This window comes from Mus caroli, unplaced genomic scaffold, assembly GCF_978045245.1.
Source record: "Mus caroli unplaced genomic scaffold, Mus_caroli_1 scaffold_5, whole genome shotgun sequence".
NCBI lineage: Eukaryota > Metazoa > Chordata > Mammalia > Rodentia > Muridae > Mus > Mus caroli.
Window position 1 is genome coordinate 78,301,066 of NW_028227260.1, and position 14,136 is coordinate 78,315,201.

Sequence of the window (14,136 nt, forward strand, 5' to 3'; positions counted from 1 at the left end):
AGAGGCCCATTGGACACGCAAACTTTATATGCCCGAGTACAGGGGAATGCCAGGGCCAAAAAGTGGGAGTGTGTGGGTAGGGGAGTGGGTGGGAGGGTATGGGGGACTTTTGGGATAGCATTGGAAATGTAAATGAGAAAAATATCTAATAAAAAGTAAAATATATATATATATATATATCAAATATAACTTGGATCTTTAAGGCTTAAATAATTTTCTAAATATAAAATACAGTATATTAAGTTATTTTAATTAGAAATTGATATTTTAATTTTTTATTTTATTGACATTATAAGAAAATACTGAAAGAAACCCAGAAGCCTTGATGTCTACTCTGTTCCCTGTATGCTGCTACCACTTCATATCTTTAACCACATTTTGCATACCTGCATCCAGCAGCAACCACCAGGTGAGAACCCGACCCCAATTTCCTGTTCCTGACCCTTCAAGGAAAGCCTAATAGTGATGAGCTCCATCTTGGCCCACGTTCACTAATTGCCAAGAGATCCAGACCCCCCAAAACAAAACAAAACAAAACAAAAACAAAACAAAAAATAAACAAAATAAACAACTAAACAGATTGTGATGGTTTTTATATTCTTGGACCAGGGAGTGGCACCATTTGGAAGTGTGACCTGGTTGGAGTAGGTATGTTACTGTGGGTGTGGGCTTAATACTCTCACTCTAGATGGCTAGAAGTCAGTCTTCCACTAGCAGCCTTTGGATGAAGACGTAGAACTCTCAGTTCTGCCTGCGCCATACCTGCCTGGATGCTGCCATGCTCCTACCTTGATGATAATGGACTGCTCCTCTGAACCTGTAAGCCAGCCCCAATTAAATGTTTTTTATTAGAATTGCCTTGGTCATGGTGTTTGTTCACAGACGTGAAACCCAAACTAAGACACAGATAAATAATGAAACTGACATTTTAAGTCAAATGGACCTAACAACCATCTATAGACTATTTCACCTAAACACAAAAGAATATATCTTCTCAGGGAATCATGAATCTTTCTTCAAAATTGACCATATAGCTAGTCACAAAACAAGCCTCAACAGACACAAGAAAATTGAAATAATGCCTTCTATCTTATCAGACCACCATGAATAGAGCTAGACTTCAGCAACAGCAGAATGACTGGAAAGCCTACACACTTATGGAAATTGAACAACTTTCTACGTAATGATTTTTGGGTCAGGGAAGAAAGAAAGAGAGAAAATGAAGAATTTCTAGAATTCAATGAAGATTAAGGCACAGCATACCCAAAATCATGGGACACAATGAAAGCAGTGCTAAGAGGAAAGTCCACAGCACTAAGTGCCTTCATAAAATAATGGAAAAATTCTTATATGTAAAAGCTTTAAAGGAGGAGGAGGAGGAGAGTAGGAAACACATTCAAGAGAAGTAGATTGCAGAAAATAAACAAACAGGGCTGAAATCAATCAAGTAGAAACACAGAAAAAATGCAAATAATCAACAAAACCAAGAGCTGGTTATTTGAGAAAATCAACAAGTTAGAAAAACACTTAACTAAACTAACTAAAATGCAGAGAGATAGTACCCAAATTAACAAAATCAAAAATGGAAAGGGAGACATAGAGCCAAGCAGTGGTGGTGCCTTTAATCCCAGCACTTGGAAGGCAGAGGCAGGCGGATTTCTGAGTTCAAGGCCAGCCTGGTCTAAAGAGTGAGTTCCAGGACAGGCAGGGCTACACAGAGAAATCCTGTCTTGAAAACACAAACAAAACAAAACAAAACAAAACAAAACAAAACAAAACAAAACAAAACAAAACAAAGCAAAACAAAACAAAACAAAATGAAATGAAACAAAACAAAAGAAAGACATAACAGACACTGAAGAAATTCAAAGAATCAATAGATCTTAAAGCAAAACCCTGTATTCCACATCTGAAAGAGTGCTAATATCCAAAAATATAAGCAACTCAAGAAGGTAAACACCAACAACCTAAATAACACAATTAAAAATGGAGTACAGAGCCAAAACAGAATATTCAACAGAGGAATATCTAAGGGCTGAGAAAAACTATAGAAATGTTCAAGGTCTTTAGTCATCAGAAAAATGCAAGTCAAAATGACTCAGATATTTCATCTTTCACCCATCAGAATGGCTAAAATAAAAAAAAAATCTAGTAACAGCTCATGTTTTAAAGGATGTGTTTCAAAAGCATCACTCCTCCATTGCTGATGGGAGTTGAAACCTGTACAATGACTCTGGAAATCAATATAACCATTTCTGAGAAAACTGGTAATAGTTCTACCTCAAGACCCAGATATATATTGCTCCTCGGCATATACCCAAAAGATGCTCTACTATCCCACAAGGACACTTGTTCAATTATGATCATAGCAGCCTTATTTGTAATAGTCAGAAACTGGAAAAACAAACAAACAAACAAACAAACAAACAAACAAAACCAGACGTCCCTCATCCAAAGAATGGATAAATAAAATGTGGTACATATATACAATGGAATGCTTTCAACTATTAAAAGCAAAGAGATTATGAATTTCACAGGCAAATGGATTGAACTAGAAAATATCATCCTAAATGAGGTAATCCAGACCCAAAGAGACATGCATGGTATGTATTCACTGACAAGTGGATATTTGCCACAAAGTACAGGAAAACCATGCTATAATCCACAGACCCAAAGAAGCTAAGTACAAAGAAGGGTCCAAGGAAGAATGCTTAAATCTCACTGAGAATGGTAAATTCAATAGTTATTGGCAGTGGATGGAGGAAGGGAACTAGTTGGGAGAGAAGATGTGGAGAGGAACAGGGTAGGGAGATCAAGCATAGAAGAGAACTGTTAATTGCTGAGTCATCTCCTAGCTCTATCTTAAAATTTCCAAATCTTATATTTAAAAAGATACTTCATTTTAAACATGATACTCAGAAAAACAGAAAAATAGAGAAATTAATATTAATAGCTAAAACTAGGAGGACTATATTTTGGAACAAAAACCAACATTCAAATAAAGAAAACATTTAGAAGGCTACATGTAGATATTAATGCATAGGTAGCAATTGGAGAAATTCCAAGCTTTCCAAATTGAATAAGAGAGGATGAAGGCAAGTATAAGTGATCTTACAACTACATTAACAAAAATATCAGTAACTATAAATTGCCTGAATTCATAACACCATAGGAGTACATACACATGCATGCATGTAAACACACACAAACACACACACACATGCACATACAATTGGATCTGTTTTTATATCTGCCAACAGTGCTAAATCGAAACATATGAAACAAAGTCTAAACAAATATAGAAAACTAAATAACTAAAATATAAGCAAACTAGAAGGTATAATTCTTAAAATTTTCTATGAATTTTCTGTTTTTTGGCCACATATAATAGAAAAGAACATAAAACTTGTATAAAGACATGAGACATGTATTAACACAATGAGAAGCATCATGTTCCATTTGCCATTATTAGTTTGTATCCAATAAGCATCCTTTAAAACAACAGAGTACATATACATTTCCAGAATGTAATATAGATAGAGTTAATGAAATGTACTTCTATTTGTAAAATGTTCCCAATTATATGTCTTGTGTATGGCAATAAATAGTGTTACATGATGCTTCATTTTGTTCAGCAGCATTCTAAAGCAAAGTTTTTATTATGATCACAGGATCCATTCATACTCATTACACCATTAATAATTACAGCACTGTCACTGAGATACGATTAGAAAAAAAGACAAATAGAAATTAGAAGGTACATAATATTTAAGAAGCCTTTTATAAACATTGCAAACAGTGGAATAGAGACTGAAGGAAAGGCCATCCAGAGACTGCCCCAACTGGGGATCTATCCCATATATAGCCACCAAACGCAGCTACTATTGCTGATGCCAAGAAGTGTTTCCTGACAGGGACCTGATACAGGTGTCTCCTGAGAGACCCTACCAGAGCCTGACAAATACAGAGAGAGGCAGATGCTCACAGACAACCACTGGGTCCCCAATGGAGGAGTTAAAGGGCTGAAGGAGCTGAAGGGGTTTGCAACCCCATAAGAACAACAATGTGAACAAACCAGTACCCCCAGAGCTCCCAGGGACTAAACCTCCAAACAAAGAGTACACATGGAGGGACCCATGGCTCCAGTCACATATGTAGCAGAGGATGGCTTTGTCGGTCATCAGTGGGAGGGGAGATCCTTGGTCCTGTGAAGGCTCAAAGCCCCAGTGTAGAGAAATGCTGGGGCAGTAAGGTGGGAGTGGGTGGGTGTGGGAGCACCCTCATAGAAGCAGGGTAATGAGGGATGGCATAGGGGTTTTGCAGAGAGAAAACCAGAAAAGGGGAAACATTTGAAATGCAAATAATTAAATATCCAATTAAAAATACTCTGTAATAAAATGATTATTCTATTGCTGGTTCATAACTGTAAAAAATAAATAAACAAGCAATCCATCTCATTAATATGCAAAAAACATTGATTTGTAAATAGACTGTCCTTTCTGTTATGCCTCAAACAAATATCAAACATATCAGTAAGCATGGTTGAAATGTAATGTTTTCTCTTACTTTTATTTTATAAATGATGACATATAGTACCAATCCTTCACTAGAGTATTTTAAGGCTTAAGAATTGTAAAAGCCTGCTGGGCAGTGGCAGCGCATGCCTTTAATCCCAGCACTTGGGAGGCAGAGGCTGGCGGATTTCTGAGTTCGAGGCCAGCCTGGTCTACCAAATGAGTTTCAGGACAGCCAGAGCTACACAGAGAAACCTTGTCTCGAAAAAACAAAAGAAAAAAATTGTAAAAACCCATTTCCTATTGACTAGTTTATGATTTAATTAAATAATACCTTTACATCAAATCTACTACCAAGATGTTTATTGTGCAGCATTATGGTTTTCAATATTTTAAAATTTTCAAGTAATAATGATGCTTTGTTTTATATCTAGCAAACCATGTTTGTCTTATAAAATTCCTTATTATTGCTCTGATTTTCCTATATTTTGGGGTTCTATCTCTCTTGGTTTGAACTTTAGCATTACTTCCTCTGAGGTCTTTTTGTTAGTTTATGTTAATCATTAGCTCCTGTGTGTCCAACCAAAATGAGTCCTAAACAATAAAACTTTCCTGGGATTCACTAGTACTTTTCAGCAGATGGCACTGTTATTTAGGCTAAACAATTTGTCACCAGGGCAAAGTAATTATTCTTGTAAGATTTTTTCCAGAACAATAGGATGTCTGTGTGTATAAAATTAGCACAGACATTTTATCTAAAAGTGGAGAACAAAGTGAAGAAATTCTTCTGTGAAGATGGATACATTAAAATCACAGAATTATTTAAAATATCACAAAATACTCAAGTGAAATTGAATATTCAGTTGTCATTTCATATATTCTTACTTTTGCAAAATTAAACTTAATATTCAAGCAATTTAAAAGAAATCTTTAGAAACCATGATGATTTACTGCAAGAGCTAAAAATGTTCTCAGTATGTTAAGATCAGAAAATTGGATTTATGTACTTTCTATGCATGTACTTTTTATGTATTTCTATATTAATATATATATAATATTACTTATCTAGCTTTTAGAAGTGAATAACAACACCCAGAGTTCTATTGGAGTTAGGTGTTGGAGTAGTGTGTGTGTATAAGATGATTTAATATTAAGCTAATTAGTTATTATCCAAACAGATATATGTCTGTGTGTGTCTCAGCTGTGTCTAGCTTCATTTACAAAATAGAAAAGGTTGTCCTCAAAATCTAGTGTTACAAGGTAAGGGATAGTGTGTATAATTATCATTTATCTGCTATACAGCTCTACTAAATAAGGAAAGAAAAAGGCCAAGCAGTTGAAGAAATAAAATCAAAGAAATATCCTGGACTAAAGATACAGCTCAGTAGTATGATTGCCTAGCATGCACGAGATCCTAGGTTCAATTTGCAATACCTCAAAGCAAAACAAAACATATTTTATTTTCTAAGAATAAAAATATTTCCCACACATATATTTACCACTCTGCTGAATACAAATGATGTCCTTGAAGGTGGCTCTTCATTACTATAGAATCTCGCTCGTCTCCTCTCCTACCCTCCCCTTTCCTCCATCCTCCCTTCTCTCTCTGTGTACATGTGTGTGTGTACATTTCTGTCTTTGTGTTTCTCTCTCTATCTCTGTATCTCTCATTCTTTGTGTGTATCTGTGTGTGTGTGTGTGTGTGTGTGTGTGTGTGTGTGTGTGTGCCAGGCCATATTAGACTATAACCTTGGTCTGGTGAACACAAGACCAGGGATCATTCTCTCTTTGTGTGAAAATTTATATAAACGATGTACATCAACCAATGAAATCATTTTAATCACTTTTATTTTTGTTTAGTTTAAAGCAATCTGTTGTAATTATCATTAATTTGGAAATTATCAGAGATACTAGAATGAAATATTAATGAGTGGGGTGATGACTCAGTGGTTGAAAATACTTCCAATGGACCCTTCAGTTCCAAGAACCCACATTAAATGACACACAACTGCCAGAAACTCCAGCTATATGGGATCCCTTGTCTTCTGGCTTCCAAGTACTCTAAATTCATATGCAAAACAAATAAAAATTTAAAAATAAAAATTAGGAGAAAAATATTCAATGGGAAAAATTAACAATTTCCTGGCCGTTGACTATATCTGCATATAAAACTATTACAAATCAATATTCTTATTATGTCATGCACTCATATTACAAACTTCTCTACAGAAATAAAATAACTAGATTAAAAGTTATTCTCAAGTTGAGATCAAACTTACATTACTGATGCAGCCCACAAAGGGAATATTTTACTAGTTTCAAATAGAAAAATAAAATATACTGACATTCTCTGGAACATAATTTTTAGTGTGAAGTATGGATTCAAAAAATTTGGTCAAGGATTCTCTTCAAAATCTTACTAAAGGGGTTTTTGAGCCTCAGTATTTTCATCACAAGATATAATTTGCCTTCTTTTCATCTCATTCCACTACAAGCATTACACTTAAACTGTCCAAATGTTATTGAAAAATAATGTGATTATCAGAATGAAAATATATTTGAGAAGTCAACCGTTTTCTATTCAGCCACCTGTTTAAAATATAAACATGGAAAACAATGCCATATCACTATGTTTAATTATGGGAAATATAGATTTCAAACAAACTTTTCATTTTAAATTTACTTCTATTCTCTGTGTATGGGTTCTTTGCCTGAATGTATGTCTGTGGACCATGTGTGTGCCTGATAACCAAGAGTGTATCAGTTTCCCTAGGGTCATTCTGAACCACCATGTGGATGCTGGGAATGGATCCCAGGTCCTCTGCCAAAACAAATGTTCTGATTATGGGATGGAACCCTGGATATGGCAGGCTCTAGATGGTCCATCCTTTTGACACAGCTCCAAACTTTGTCTCTGTAACTCCTTCCATGGGTGTTTTGTTCCCAATTCTAAGAAGGGGCAAAGTTTCCAAACGCTGACACCATTGCATATACTAGCAAGATTTTGCTGAAAGGACCCAGATATAGCTGTCTCTTGTGAGACAATGCCAGGGCCTAGCAAACACAGAAGTGGATGCTCACAGTCAGCTATTGGATGGATCACAGGGCCCCCAATGGAGAAGCTAGAGAAAGTACCGAAGGAGCTGAAGGGATCTGCAACCCTATAGGTAGAACAACATTATGAACTAACCAGTATCCCGGAGCTCTTGACTCTAGCTGCATATGTATCAGAAGATGGCCTAGTTGGCCATTACTGGAAAGAGAGGCCCATTGGACTTGCAAACTTTATATGCCCCAGTACAGGGGGACGCCAGGGCCAAAACGTGGGAGTGGGTGTGTAGGGGAGTGGGTGGGAGGGTATGGGGGACTTTTGGGATAGCATTGGAAATGTAAATGAGGAAAATACCTAATAAAAAGTATTAAAACAAAACAAAACAAAACAAAACAAATGTTCTTAACATTGAGTCATCTTTCCAGCCCCAAACTGCCATATTTTTAAATGTTTAAATTAGATGAATGTGTTTTGGGAATGCTGATCTAAAGACATTGTTATTCTTACTTCTTTTAAATCTAAAAACTCTGGCATAACTCATGAAAACATTTAAAGGAATTTTATTGACCTTAAAGAAAATAATCCAGCTCTACAACTTTAGAATATACTTTAACAAATAGAATGCAAAACTATTGTACATAAATCACGAATTTCAATTATCAGAAACACTCTTGGCATTGAGGTATGCTGGGTAAAATATGGACAAATAGTACTAAGTAGAATCAAAACATTTCTGTCCTACAAAATATGTGAAGATGTTCATCATCCTTAGCTATGTCTTAAAGCATACCACAATAATTTTAAACATATATATGTATGTATGAGATGGTTCAGTAGTAAAAAGCACTTATCACGCTTTCAGAGGACCTAGATTTGGTTCTCAATATACATATGGTGGCTTATAGATCACTGTATTTCAGTTTCAGCAGATCTGATCTCCTCTTCTTACCTCTGTGGAGTTCTACATTTATATGGTACACATACATACATTCAAGCACACATAATAAGTAGAATAAGTAAGATTAATAGTAAAATTAAACTAATTGCAACTGACATGTTCTCTTGCTTGTATTTCTTGCTTTTGGAAATTTGGAAAACGGTAAATGAATTTAACAATACAGAATAGTTAAACAATGGCATCACATCCCATTTTAAATGGCCCCAATAAACCTTTCTTTCTTCAAGTTTTCCCAAACAATTCGGGATAAAGCTAATTTTTAATCCCTTGACTGAAAAGACATCTAAATTTTATTCAGAAATTGCAGGATTAGTTTTGGACTACTGAAAGGTAGCTGCCAATCAAGTTAAATTGTCTGGTGGCTTGTCAATCCTTTCTCACAAGCAATTAGAAGAAAATGACCTAGAGCATTACCATGTGGACAGAGAGAATTTACAGGCCTGCCTCAAAAGGTAAAAGGATATTTTATTAAGCCATTACTGACAGAGAAAGGAGACCCACTTGATGGGAATTTAGCCTGTAAATAATGTTGTCCTAGAAGTAAACAGTGGTAATTGTGCCCTAGGACTAAAAGTAAGTAGGGCAAACATACTAAATACTGAACAACAGACGACATAAATTCTTTAAGAAATGGCTTGGCATTGTGCTTATTTTTCCTTCCAGAAAGACATTTTTGTAATCAACCCTATCATATAATGACGATTATCACTTCACTTCTTTTAGCATTTGTACTGGCTGGTTTTATGTGTCAACTTGACACAAGCTGGAGTTATCATAGAGAAAGGTGCTTCAGTTGAGGAAATGCCTCCATGAGATCCAACTGTAAGGCATTTTCTCAATTAGTGATCAAGGGGCAAGGGCCCCTTGTGGGTGGGACCATCTCTGGGCTGGTAGTCTTGGGTTCTATAAGAGAGCAGGCTGAGCAAGCCAGGGGAGGCAAGCCAGTAAAGAACATCCCTCCATGGCCTCTGCATCAGTTCCTGCTTCCTGACCTGCTTGAGTTCCAGTCCTGACTTCCTTGGTGATGAACAGCAGTATGGAAGTGTAAGATGAATAAACCCTTTCCTCCCCAACTTGCTTCTTGGTCATGATGTTTGTACAGGAATAGAAACCCTGAGTAAGACAACATTATATTAAAATAAAGGATTATTTGAATGTATAGACCTCTCCTTTTATATTTTTAATGACAAATACAGTTTGTGTCCACTTAACCAATGTAAGTAGAATATGTTGCAAAGATTATGGAGTCTTAGTTCTATAATGTGGAGTACTAGTATATTCCTTTTTCTTTTCACAAAAGGAGATAATTAAGTTTAGCACTCTAGGTATACTGAGTATTAAATGAACAGGTATTAACATTGACATTTTATGAAGCTCCTCATGCAAAGGAATTCCTAAATGCCTACTGTTACAGATTTTCTGTAGTTTTATATACTTCTTTTGTCCAACATCATACAAATTGTGGAAACTTGCTGAACTACAAAAAGAGGAGATTATAATATTGCTGCTAGTGGCATACTAGAACATAGAACACAGTAGGAGCTTTTAAGCTTTTAAGATGGCTTTCATTCAAATTCCATTATCTTTGTCTTTATCATGTGTCCAACAAATCAAGGCCTGTGATTTCAGTATATACAACTGACACATGGTGGGGGGGGCAAGAAGCATTTCCTCAAAGCAGCAGCTAAACACTGGGTGAGATTCCTGATTATGGAATACCCCCAAAAATGTATGGAGTCGTATTTGGTTATCATAATTAAGGTGAGTACACCTCTATTCACTAGTTAGAGAACAGGGTTACTACTAAACAACATCCAATGTGCAAAAAAATGTACTTTTCACATAAATCCAAAAGAATTGTCCTGCTATAAATGGAAAATATGTCTGAGGTTAACAAAATTTGACTTAAATGAGTGTTTTGAGACTCAAAGAACCTTCTTTTTTGTGCTAATGTTATCGGGAATTCTCAAACTCTAGCCCAGGGTAGCCTGGAAGTCATTACACAACTCAGGACAGCCCAAACTTATGATGAACATTTTGCCCCAATCTTCCAAGTGCTGGAATTATCTAATGAGTCCATTTTCAAAGGAATTTTTAAATTTAATATTTATTTATTTATTTACACTCCAGATTTTATTTTCACTCTCTGACTGTTTCACATTCCATACCTTTTCCCCATGCCTCTGTCCTTATGAGAATGTCCCCATCCCCCACCCCCCACATCCCCATCAGATCTCTAAACTTTCTGGGGTCTCCAGTCTCCTCAGGGTTAGTTGCATCAGGGTTAGGTGCAGGATTAAATCTGACCCAGGAGTCCTCTGCTGTATATGTGTTGGGGGCCTCATTTCAGCTGGTGAATGCTGCCTGGTTGGTAGTTCAGTGTTTGAGAGATCTCAGGGGTCTAGGTTATTTGAGACTTCTTGTGTTCTTATAGGCTCCCCTTCCTCCTCAGATTCTTTCAGCTTTTGTCTAACTCAACCAGAGGGGTCATCAGCTTCTGTCCATTGGTTGGGTTTAAATATCTGCTTCTGACTCTTTCAGCTGCTCTTTGGGTCTTTCAGAGGGCAGTCATAATAGGTTCCCTTTTGTGAGCACTCCATAGCCTTGGTAATAGTGTCAGGCCTTGGGACCTCCCCTTGAACTGGATACCACTTTGGGTTTGTCCCTGGACATTCTTTTCATCAGGTTCTTCTCCATCTCCATCCCTACAGTTCTTTCAGAAGGGGACAATTATGGGTCAGACTTTTGACTGTGGGATGGCAACTCCATCCCTCCTCACTTGATGCCCTGTCTTTCTGCTGGGGGTGGGTTCTAGAAGTTTCCTCTCCCTACTATAGGGCATTTCATCTAGGGTTCCTCCTTTTGATTCCTGAGAGTCTCTTACCTCCCAGGTCTCTGGTGCACTCTGGAGTCCTGCCCCTCCCAACCTTCTACTTCCCAAGTATGCCTGTTTCCATGTTTTCTGGTGGTCCTCAGGGCTTCAGTCCTTTTCCTCCACCCAATACAGGATCATTTTCCCCTCTTCCCTACCTAGTTCACTTTCCCTCCCTCCCTCCTCCCTTGTGATTGCTTTATTTTCCCTCCCAAGTGGAACTGAGGTGTCCTCACTTGGATCCTTCAGCTTGTTGAACTTTTTGAGTTCTGTGGACTGGATCTTGAGTATTCTGTATTTTTTGATTAATATCCACTTATTAGTGAGTACATGTGTATCCTTTTGAGTTTGATTTATCTAAATCAGGATGATATTTTCTAGTTCCATCAATTTGGATGCAAAACTTAGGATGTTCTCATTCTTAATAGCTGAGTATTCTTTCATTGTGTAAATTAACCAAATTTTCTGTATCCATTCTTCTGTCATGGGACATATGGATTTTTTCCAGCTTCTGGTTAACACAAACAAGTCTGCTATGAACATAGTGGAATGTGTCCCCTGTGTCATGATGTGACATCTTCTCTGTATATTCCCAAAAGATGTATTGGTGTGGCTTCAGGTAGATCTATTTCCAATTTTCTGAGGAACCTCCAGATTGATTTCTAGAGTGGTTGTAGCAGTTTACAATCCCATCAACAATGGAGTAGTGTTCCTCTTTTGCCACATCCTCACCAAAATGTCTTGCCACCTGAGGTTTTGATATTCGCCATTCTGATTGGTGTAAGTGGGATCTCAAGGTTGTATTGATTTGCATTTCTCTGATGACTAAGAACTTTGAACATTTCTTTAGGTGCTTTTTGGCCATTCAAGATTCCTCTATTGTGAATTCTTAGTTTATTTCTATGTCCCATCTTTTGATTTGGTTGTTTTGGGTTTTTTGTTTTTTGTTTTTTTATTTTGTTTTGTTTTGTTTTGTTTTTTTGTGGTTAGCTTCTTGAGTTCCTTATATATTTGAGATATGAGCCTTCTATCGGATGTGCGGTTAGTGAAGAAATTTTTCCCAGTCTGTAGGTTGCTGATATGTCTTATTGACTATGTCCTTTGCCTTACAGATGCTTTCCAGTTTTAAGAGGTCTCATATAGCAAATCTCCATCTTAGAGCATGAGCTGTTTTGTTTAGGAAATTTCCCCTGTGCCAATGAGTTCAAGCTTTTTTCTCACTTTTTCTTCTATTAAATTCAGTGTATCTGGCTTTATGTTGAGGTTTTTTCATCCACTTGGATTTGAGCTTTGTGCAAGGTGACAAATATGGGTCTATTTTCATTTTTCTACATACAGCCAGACAGTTAGACCCGAACCATTTATTGAAGATGTTTTCTTTTTTCCTTTGTATATTTTTTACTTCTATTTCAAACATCACCTGTCTGTAAGTGTGTGGTTTGATTTCTGGTTCTTCAATTCTATTCCACTGAGCAACATGTCTGTCTCTGTACAAATACCACACAGTTTTAACCAATATTTCTCTGTACTAAAGCTTGAGGTTTAGAATGGTGGTTCCCTGAGCCCTTCTTTTATTGTGACGAATTGTTTTCAGTATTGTTTTTGAATTTGAGATTTGCTCTTTCCATGTCTTTGAAGAATTGAAGGATTTTGATAAGGATTGCCTTGAATCTATAGATTGCCTTTGGTGGAATGGCAATTTTTTACTAAGTTAATTCTGCAAATCCATGAGCATGGGAGAGCTCTCCATTTTCTGAGATCTTCAATTTTTTTTTTCCTTGAGAGACTTGAAGCTATTGTCATACAGAATTTTAAATTGTTTGGTTAAATTTACCCCAGAATATTTTATATTATTTGTGGCTATTGTGAAGGGAGTTGTTTCCCTAATTTCTTTCTCAGCCTGATTATCATTTGAATAAAGGAAGGCTACTGATTTATTTGATTTAATTTTATATCAAGCCACATTGCTGAAGTTGTTTCTCAGCTGGAGAAATGTTCTGGTAGAAATTTTGGGGTTGCTTATGTATACTATCATATTATCTGCAAATACTGATACCTTTACTTCTTCTTTGCCAATTTGTATCCCCTTGATTTCTTTTTGTTTTCATATTGTTCTAGCTAGCACTTATGAGCACTATATTGAATAGATATGGGGAGAATGGACATCCTTGTCTTTTCCCTGATTTCACTGGGATTGCTTCAAGTATGTCTCCATTTAATTTGGTATTGGCTGTTGGTTTGCAGTAAATTGATTTTATAATGTTTATATATGGGCCTTGAGTTCCTGATCTCTCCAATACTTTTAACATGAAGGGGTGTTGTATTTTGTCAAATGCTTTTTTTCTGCATCTAAGGATCATGTGATTTTTTTTCTTGGAATTTTATCATATAGTAGATTACATTTATGGAATTTTGTATACTGGGATGAAGCCTATTTGATGATGGTGGATGATGGCTTTGGTGTGTTCTTGGGTTCAGTTTGCAAGAATTTTATTGAGTAATTTTTTCATTTATACACATAATTGAGATTTATCTGAAGTATTCTTTTTTGGTTGAGTCCTTGTGTGGTTTAGTTATCAGAGTAATTGTGGTTTCATAGAACAATTAGGTAGTGTTACATCTGTTTATTTTTTATGGAATAGTTTGAGGAATACTGGTCCAGTAGAATTCTCTACTAAATCTGTCTGGCGTTTTTTGTTTGTTGTTTTGTTTTGTTTTTGCTTTGTTTTGATTTGATTGG